Here is a 6,827-nt window from a genome sequence, read left to right as displayed (position 1 = left end):
TTTTCATGGAAGATATAATAAAATAATTTTGACGAAAGTGAAGGAGTTCATATTTTTCTGTTAGTTTTTTGTTTAGTTAATTTTAAGAAATGATCTATTTTTAATGCTTGGTTAAACAACGCCACACAGTTTTGTTATGATTTCTATCAAGAAAGTGTGATTTGGGAAGATAGAGCAATGCATTATTGTAGCGGTTACTGAGAGATGACAATATCAAGTATGATAGGTTAGATCTGGAAGATGGGTTTATAGAGGGAATGCAACTTAAGATGAAAAAGCACATGGGTTTATCTGGTTCTAGGTCTCAGAATACACAATTGTAAGCCAGAGTGTGGGTTTTTGACCTGAAAATTGAGTGGTCATGTCCACAGGTCAAAAACAAATTGATGAGTCTTGTAGGACACATGAGTATAGGCAGAGGCCTTTCTGCTGTTTTATACTACAGGGTATTCATGAGGAATCTGAGCTGGAAAGGAAGAATAAATGAACGGAAACAGATGACTGAAGTCTTAGAAGAAGGATTTAGTCACTGAGCAAAGAACAGGCATCACAGGAAAAAACAGTGTGCCTTTCAGACACAGAAAACCCTGGCAGTGAGCTCAGAACACACTGCAGGAGTAACATCTGAGCAGAGAAAGGCCAGCTGATACTGAGGCAACCACTTTTGAGGAAGGGGCTCTTTGTGGGTGTACTATTTTAGATTAGAGCTAAAATTAGACCATGAAATGAGGCTGAGACCAAAGGTGCAAAAAATAAATAAATTTAAGGAACATCTGTAGGCAGGAAATGAATGGTAGCTCCTGATCCTTCTGTCAATTACTAAGGGAACTAGAGAACTTTCGTTTAAGACAATATTGATCAGAATTTAATCAAATGTTATAAATATGCTAAATCCCAAGATCATGAAGAATAAGGTTAATGAATACAAAATATGAAGGCCATAAAAACAAAGTTTTAATATTTAAATCTATGTCTTTCTCTTTTCCAAAAACATAAATGATGAAGACAAACCTACATTTTTATCTTTTAACCACTGCTGGGCTGGATAACCTTGGACAAGTTTCTTAAATTCTGTAGACATCAGGTCTGCCACCGATGACAATATTATCTAACAAATTTCTTATGAATATAAAAGAAAAAATGTTTATGAAGCACTGAGTATAGTGCTTGGTTCTCTGAAATCTCTCAATAAATGTTCACAGTCATTGTTAGTTATTTTATCTGAATAGTTCTTTATACCTATAAGATAATATAATCTCAGACTCAAAATGTTCTAATTTGGTATGCACAGTGCGCATCTTATTAAAACCACAATTCTATTGAACGTTCAGATATTTTATCATTGCCCTTGAAACCAAATAGTGGATTTATCTTTCTAGAATTCACCTTTAGTGTCAATATAGAATACTAATTTTTCTTCTTATTTTAATGGCAGAATAAGGAATATTTATAAAAGCTGACAGATAATATGAGACATTTCTCCATTATTTAATAATTATGCAAATTCTATTTTTGAAGTAGTATTTTTACTAAAATCTTATCTCATTGAGATATAATCAATATAACCACTTTAACTTACATATTTTAAATGACATAGTCCTCATATCAAAAAGGATCAGATTGATATTTATGAGACATATTTATATGTTTAAAATAAATGGCATTAACACAGTATTTTGAATATTTTGTACATATTTTATTTGATAAATAATTATCAATAGCTTCGTATTTCCCTTTCAGAAAGCTGTAACAAATTTAAGGAAAAAATAATTTCTGCATACACAGGTGTGAAGTTCTGAGAAACAAACCCTAACAGCACAGCTAGGAGAAATTTCAGCCTTCAGATAGAACCAGCATCAATTTATCCAGAGAACAGTTTTTAAAAGAATAGTTTTTGAAAAAAGATAAATTGGGCTTTGGGGCCATGATCACATTAGCAAACCATACAATTTAATGAGACTATCTTCTAGGAATTAACATGTCTGAGAAGTGGAAAAAAATCTTAAAGTCCTCAAATAGAATTTAAAAATAATCAACAAATCAGAAAAATTTCTTAAATAGTTCCCCCGCCCCCGTCCCCAAAAAAGAATTGTACTAAAGCTATCTATAAAAACAACCTCAAATTTGTCTATGGCCATGCTACCCTGAACAAGCCCTATCCCATCTGATCTCAAAAGCTAAGCAGGGGTGGGCCTGGTTAGTACTTGTATGGGAGACTACCTAGGAAGACCACATGCTATAGACCTGAAAAATAAGGGATTGTAACCTGACAAGGTCCTTGCAATCTGTGAGGTTAACCAAAGATTGCCTCATTTAAAAAAAAAAAAAAAAAAAGTAGAAATAAAATTAAAATTAAATAAAAATTAAAATTAAAAAAAATAAAAAAATAAAATAATCTCAGACTAGAAAAGGCCAGTGATATAAAAATGTTAAATTTCCCCCTTGTAGATAGATATAGTAAAACATGCCATTTTTCAAAGAAAAAGTATTAATAGAAAGTTCCAAACAGCAGAAAATTTATCTTTTAAGCTTATGAAATGAATTATCTGTTAAAAAGTTGAGAAATGAAGCAGTTCTTTCTCTGGCTTTAATGAATCACAGCATGACATATAATCTTTTCTGGCACCTCCTGAGCATATTAATGTTATGTTATGTTAATAATCATAATGGAAACTAGGGATAACTAATGAGAAAAGAGAAAAAACACAATGAAAATGTGTAATCTCACCTATATTTATTTGATTAGCACTAAATGCAATTAAAACATTGAATTCTCTTTCAACATGTCATTTGATGGAGCAGCACCACTAGGATAAGAATATAAACAACTCAATTTCCTGAGTGTGTTCTGCCTTTGTCCTAAAAGAGAGATGTAGAGATGAAGCTACCTGCCTTAATTTAATTCCTACTGGACTCTGCTAACATCTGCACAGAAGGGGAAAAAAAAAAGGAAAATATTAATTGCAATTTTAAATGAAATCTATCATTTCAATACAGGTGTCATCTTGCTGTGAAGCAAGGAGTCTGGGAAAAATCTTTACCCCACCACATACTTCTCTCAGGGCAATCACTTTATTGACAAATCCTACTTGGGCCTTGGAGTGAAAGATTATAGGGTCTGCTCACCAATGATGTAATTTGGGGTCATTTACCAAGTCTTCTCTGGTTCTGAAGCGGCATCTACAAAATGGCTTTTGTTCTTTCTACCTACCAGATACTCTATTGATAAAGTGCTTAGCCCAGTGCAGGACACTGGGTATACACTCATATTATCTCTTATGTTTTCACAGATATTTCTTGAATAAAATCTTATATTTAGTACTCTTTTTCAGCTCTGATACCGAATCTGCATTTAATCATCATGATCATTGTCAATGCCAGTTCTTCATTATCTAAAGAATTACTTAGATTAGAGCAGGCTGGCCAAAAGCAGTTAGATTAAATACAGAGTGGCTAAAGCTGGTTTTTAGCCAAAACAAATAAACACTAGCAATTTTATTAAATATAAATGTTACCTAGTGACTACCTTTCAAGCTTCAGTAATGTTAGTGTTATTTCGGGGGTGGTTTTACAACAATTTATAGATTTTATGTATCCTTTAAAAAATATTTCTACTTTTTAAAATAACACTACTTGATTATTACAATTTTTAATCTTACTTTAGTGTTTTGTTTGAAGTAGAAATGTACTCTCTTTTGTTTGAAATAAAGAAAATTCAATGCCTAGTTAATAACAAAATAGTAGCTTTGGAAACCATAAAAATGTTATAACCCTGTATAATTCTACATACATATGCATACACAAAGCATATGTATACACATACATATGTCTTGGCCACCATGAATAATGCTGCAGTGAACATTTGAGTGTATATATCTTTATGTATAAATGTTTACAATTTTTTTTGCATAGATACCCAGAAGGAGTGCTGAGCCATAAGGTAATTCTATTCTTAACTTTTTGAGGAATCTCCATACTGTTTGTACCAATTTACTTTCCCACCAACAATGGTGGTTGTACCAATTTACTTTCCCACCTCACAACATCTCCAACACTTGTTATTACTTATCTTATTGATAATAGCCATTCTAGTGGTTATCAGAGGGAAAGAGTAGAGGCAGGGAGGTAAATAAGGATAAAAGGGATCAGGTTTTGTCAATAGTAGCCATTCTTACAGGTGTGAGGAGATATCTCATTGTGGTTTGATTTGCATTTCCCTAATAGCTAGTGATGTTGAGCATCTTTTCATATGTCTGTTACCATTTGTGTGTCTTCTTGGGAGAAATGTCTGTTCAAGTCATCTGCTCATTTTTAAAATGGATTGTTTCTTTTGTTATTGAGTTGTATAAGTTGTATGAGTTGAGTTCTTTATGTATTTGGGATACTAACCTCTTTATCAGAGGTGCTATTTACAAATATATTCTCCCATTTCCTCAGTTGCCTTTTTGTTTTGTTGATGGTTTCTTTTGTTGTGCAGAAGTTTTTTAGTTTGCTATAGTCCCATTCATTTATTTATGCTTTTAGTTCACTTGTCTTTGATGTCAAATTCTCATTTAACAAGATATAACATTTATTTATGATTAAAACACTTAATGAAATGGTGAACACTAGTTTCATGGTAGCATTTTATATTTAATATAGTTTTGAAAGTTCTCAAGTTATTTTCCAAAGTAAAAGGTTTATAAATTGACTTCTATTTTCTTTTGGTATATTCCTTTTTTTTTAGTAGAGTTATGATAAAAGTTTCCTGTTTGTTTGTTTGTTGTGTAGTAAAGCTTTTTGTTTGTGCTTGTTACTCTCATATTAGATAACCCATGAAACATTATCAGAAAGACTGCATAGAGTTCAATATTCAGATTTAATTCTCAAATTCCTCATTATTCATTTCCCCTGATTTTTGATTAAACTTAGAAATTGAGGGATTAGTAAGCTTCTTATACATTATTCGTATTCTAGAATTTTATTGCCATTATTTATTTTCTAACATTAATAGTCTACTTTAAAATTATAAAAATATATTTGAAGATGTTTAAATGCTCAAATCTCTTTATGGAACAAGGTGGAACAAATTCATCAACAACTTAAAGAAACACTGAGATAAATACTCTAATAATGGGAACAAATCAAGTTTTTAAAAGTTTATGTTCAAGGGGATTTTTTTTAAAGTTATGTATTCTACTTTAAATTTAAATTTTTATCTTTCAAAAAGATTTTTCTAGTTAATCTATAAACCAAGTGAAACAAATTTTAAAAGATGAGAAAATGAACAATAATTAAAATTTAAAATGAATATAAGGTTAACCCTGCTTTATAAATCTGTGTAAGCTTCTAGTAAAAACAACATTTTTTGATTCAAAATCAACATTTAAAACTAATTTTCTCTTCAAATAAAGGGCTCATAGTACATGTGTTTTCTTTTGTTGCTATTTCTACTGAATAGAACACAATTAATATATTTTCCACATGAATGAAAGTTCAAAGAAATAATTTCAGAGTTCATTTTAAAGCATTATTGAGGAATATACAATTAGTCATTATATCAGCAATAATGAAGAAAAGAACAAAACAATTATTTTTGAGGTAATAATATTTATTTTCCAAAATATTTTATAAGTAAAAGAAAATAAAATTTTAATAATGTGTCCATTATTATATAATGCAAGTTTTTCTTATTTTGAACTCTCATGCCTTCTTTAACATAGAATATTTCAGTGTATAACTTTAAAAAGTAATAAAAGAAACATTTTGCTTTTCTTCAGCTCAGTTTTCTTTCCTTAATTTTAAAATAGTTATTATCCCATGATATTTGGCACCACTCTTTAAATTAAGAGTGAACTCAGTTCTAATTAACTCTTAATTCTGATAAATTCTAACTATATTAAAATAATAATTAAACCCCTGAAAGGTCTTTATAATTCAAACTATGTTGTATGTCTCTACATATCATCATTAAATTGTTCTTTCTACAGAAAGTTGTATTTTGCTAATTAGAATATTTCTGAATTATATCAACTTTTATTTAACTATACAAATACCAAAGAACATATTGAAATTAGGAATTATTAACATTGTACTGTGGGACCATTTTTTGTTTGTCTGTTTTAGAATTTTCATTTTATTTTAAAAAAAAATGTTTTATGGTGACATTGGTTAACGAAATCCTGTATATTTTAACAGGAAGGCAATATATGTTTACACTATGTGTTCACTTCTAATAGTTAGATTTCTTTGTCACCACATATTTGACCCCCTTTACCCTATCTACCTCCCATTTGTCCCTTCCCGCTACCCTCTGGTAACCAGTAGTCAATTGTCCATGTCCATGAGTCTCTTTTTGTTTGTCCTGTTCATTTGTTGCTTTTAGGTTTATATCCCACATGTAAATGATATCATGTGATTTTCAACTTTTTCTGTCTGGCTAATTTTGCTTAGCATGAAGTCCATCCAAGTTGCCACGAATGGCAGTATTTCATCTCTTCTTATGGCTGAGTAACATTCCATAGTGTATATGTACACAGCTTCTTTAGCCAATCATCTATCATAGGACATTTTGGTGCTTGAATGTCCTGGCCACCATGAATGATGCTGCTATGAACATTGATGTGTAAATATCTTTTCAGATATGGGTTTTCAAGTCTTTGGGGTAAATACCCAGTAGAGGGATTGCTAGATCATATGGTAGATCAATTGTTAGTTTTTTGAGGAACCTCCATACTGTTTTCCATAATGACATACCAATTTGCAACCCCACCAGCAGTGTATGAGGGTTCCTTTTTCTCCTCATCCTCTCTAACATTTGTTATTACTTGTCCTGTTGATTATAGCTA

The 6,827-nt window shown here is 30.9% G+C and overlaps 1 protein-coding gene and 1 pseudogene across 1 annotated transcript in view; both read left to right on the top strand.

Moving 5' to 3' along the window:
• The window catches only part of PCDH15 (protocadherin related 15), a 562,288-nt gene that overhangs the window by 490,029 nt on the left and 65,432 nt on the right, over positions 1-6,827 (top strand). The window lies entirely within an intron of this gene.
• Positions 2,127-2,245, top strand: LOC111740804 (annotated as a pseudogene).

The sequence above is a fragment of the Pteropus vampyrus genome, unplaced genomic scaffold (assembly GCF_000151845.1).
Source record: "Pteropus vampyrus isolate Shadow unplaced genomic scaffold, Pvam_2.0 Scaffold68, whole genome shotgun sequence".
NCBI classification, from domain to species: Eukaryota; Metazoa; Chordata; class Mammalia; order Chiroptera; family Pteropodidae; genus Pteropus; species Pteropus vampyrus.
This window is presented reverse-complemented; position numbering and strand designations above follow the sequence as displayed.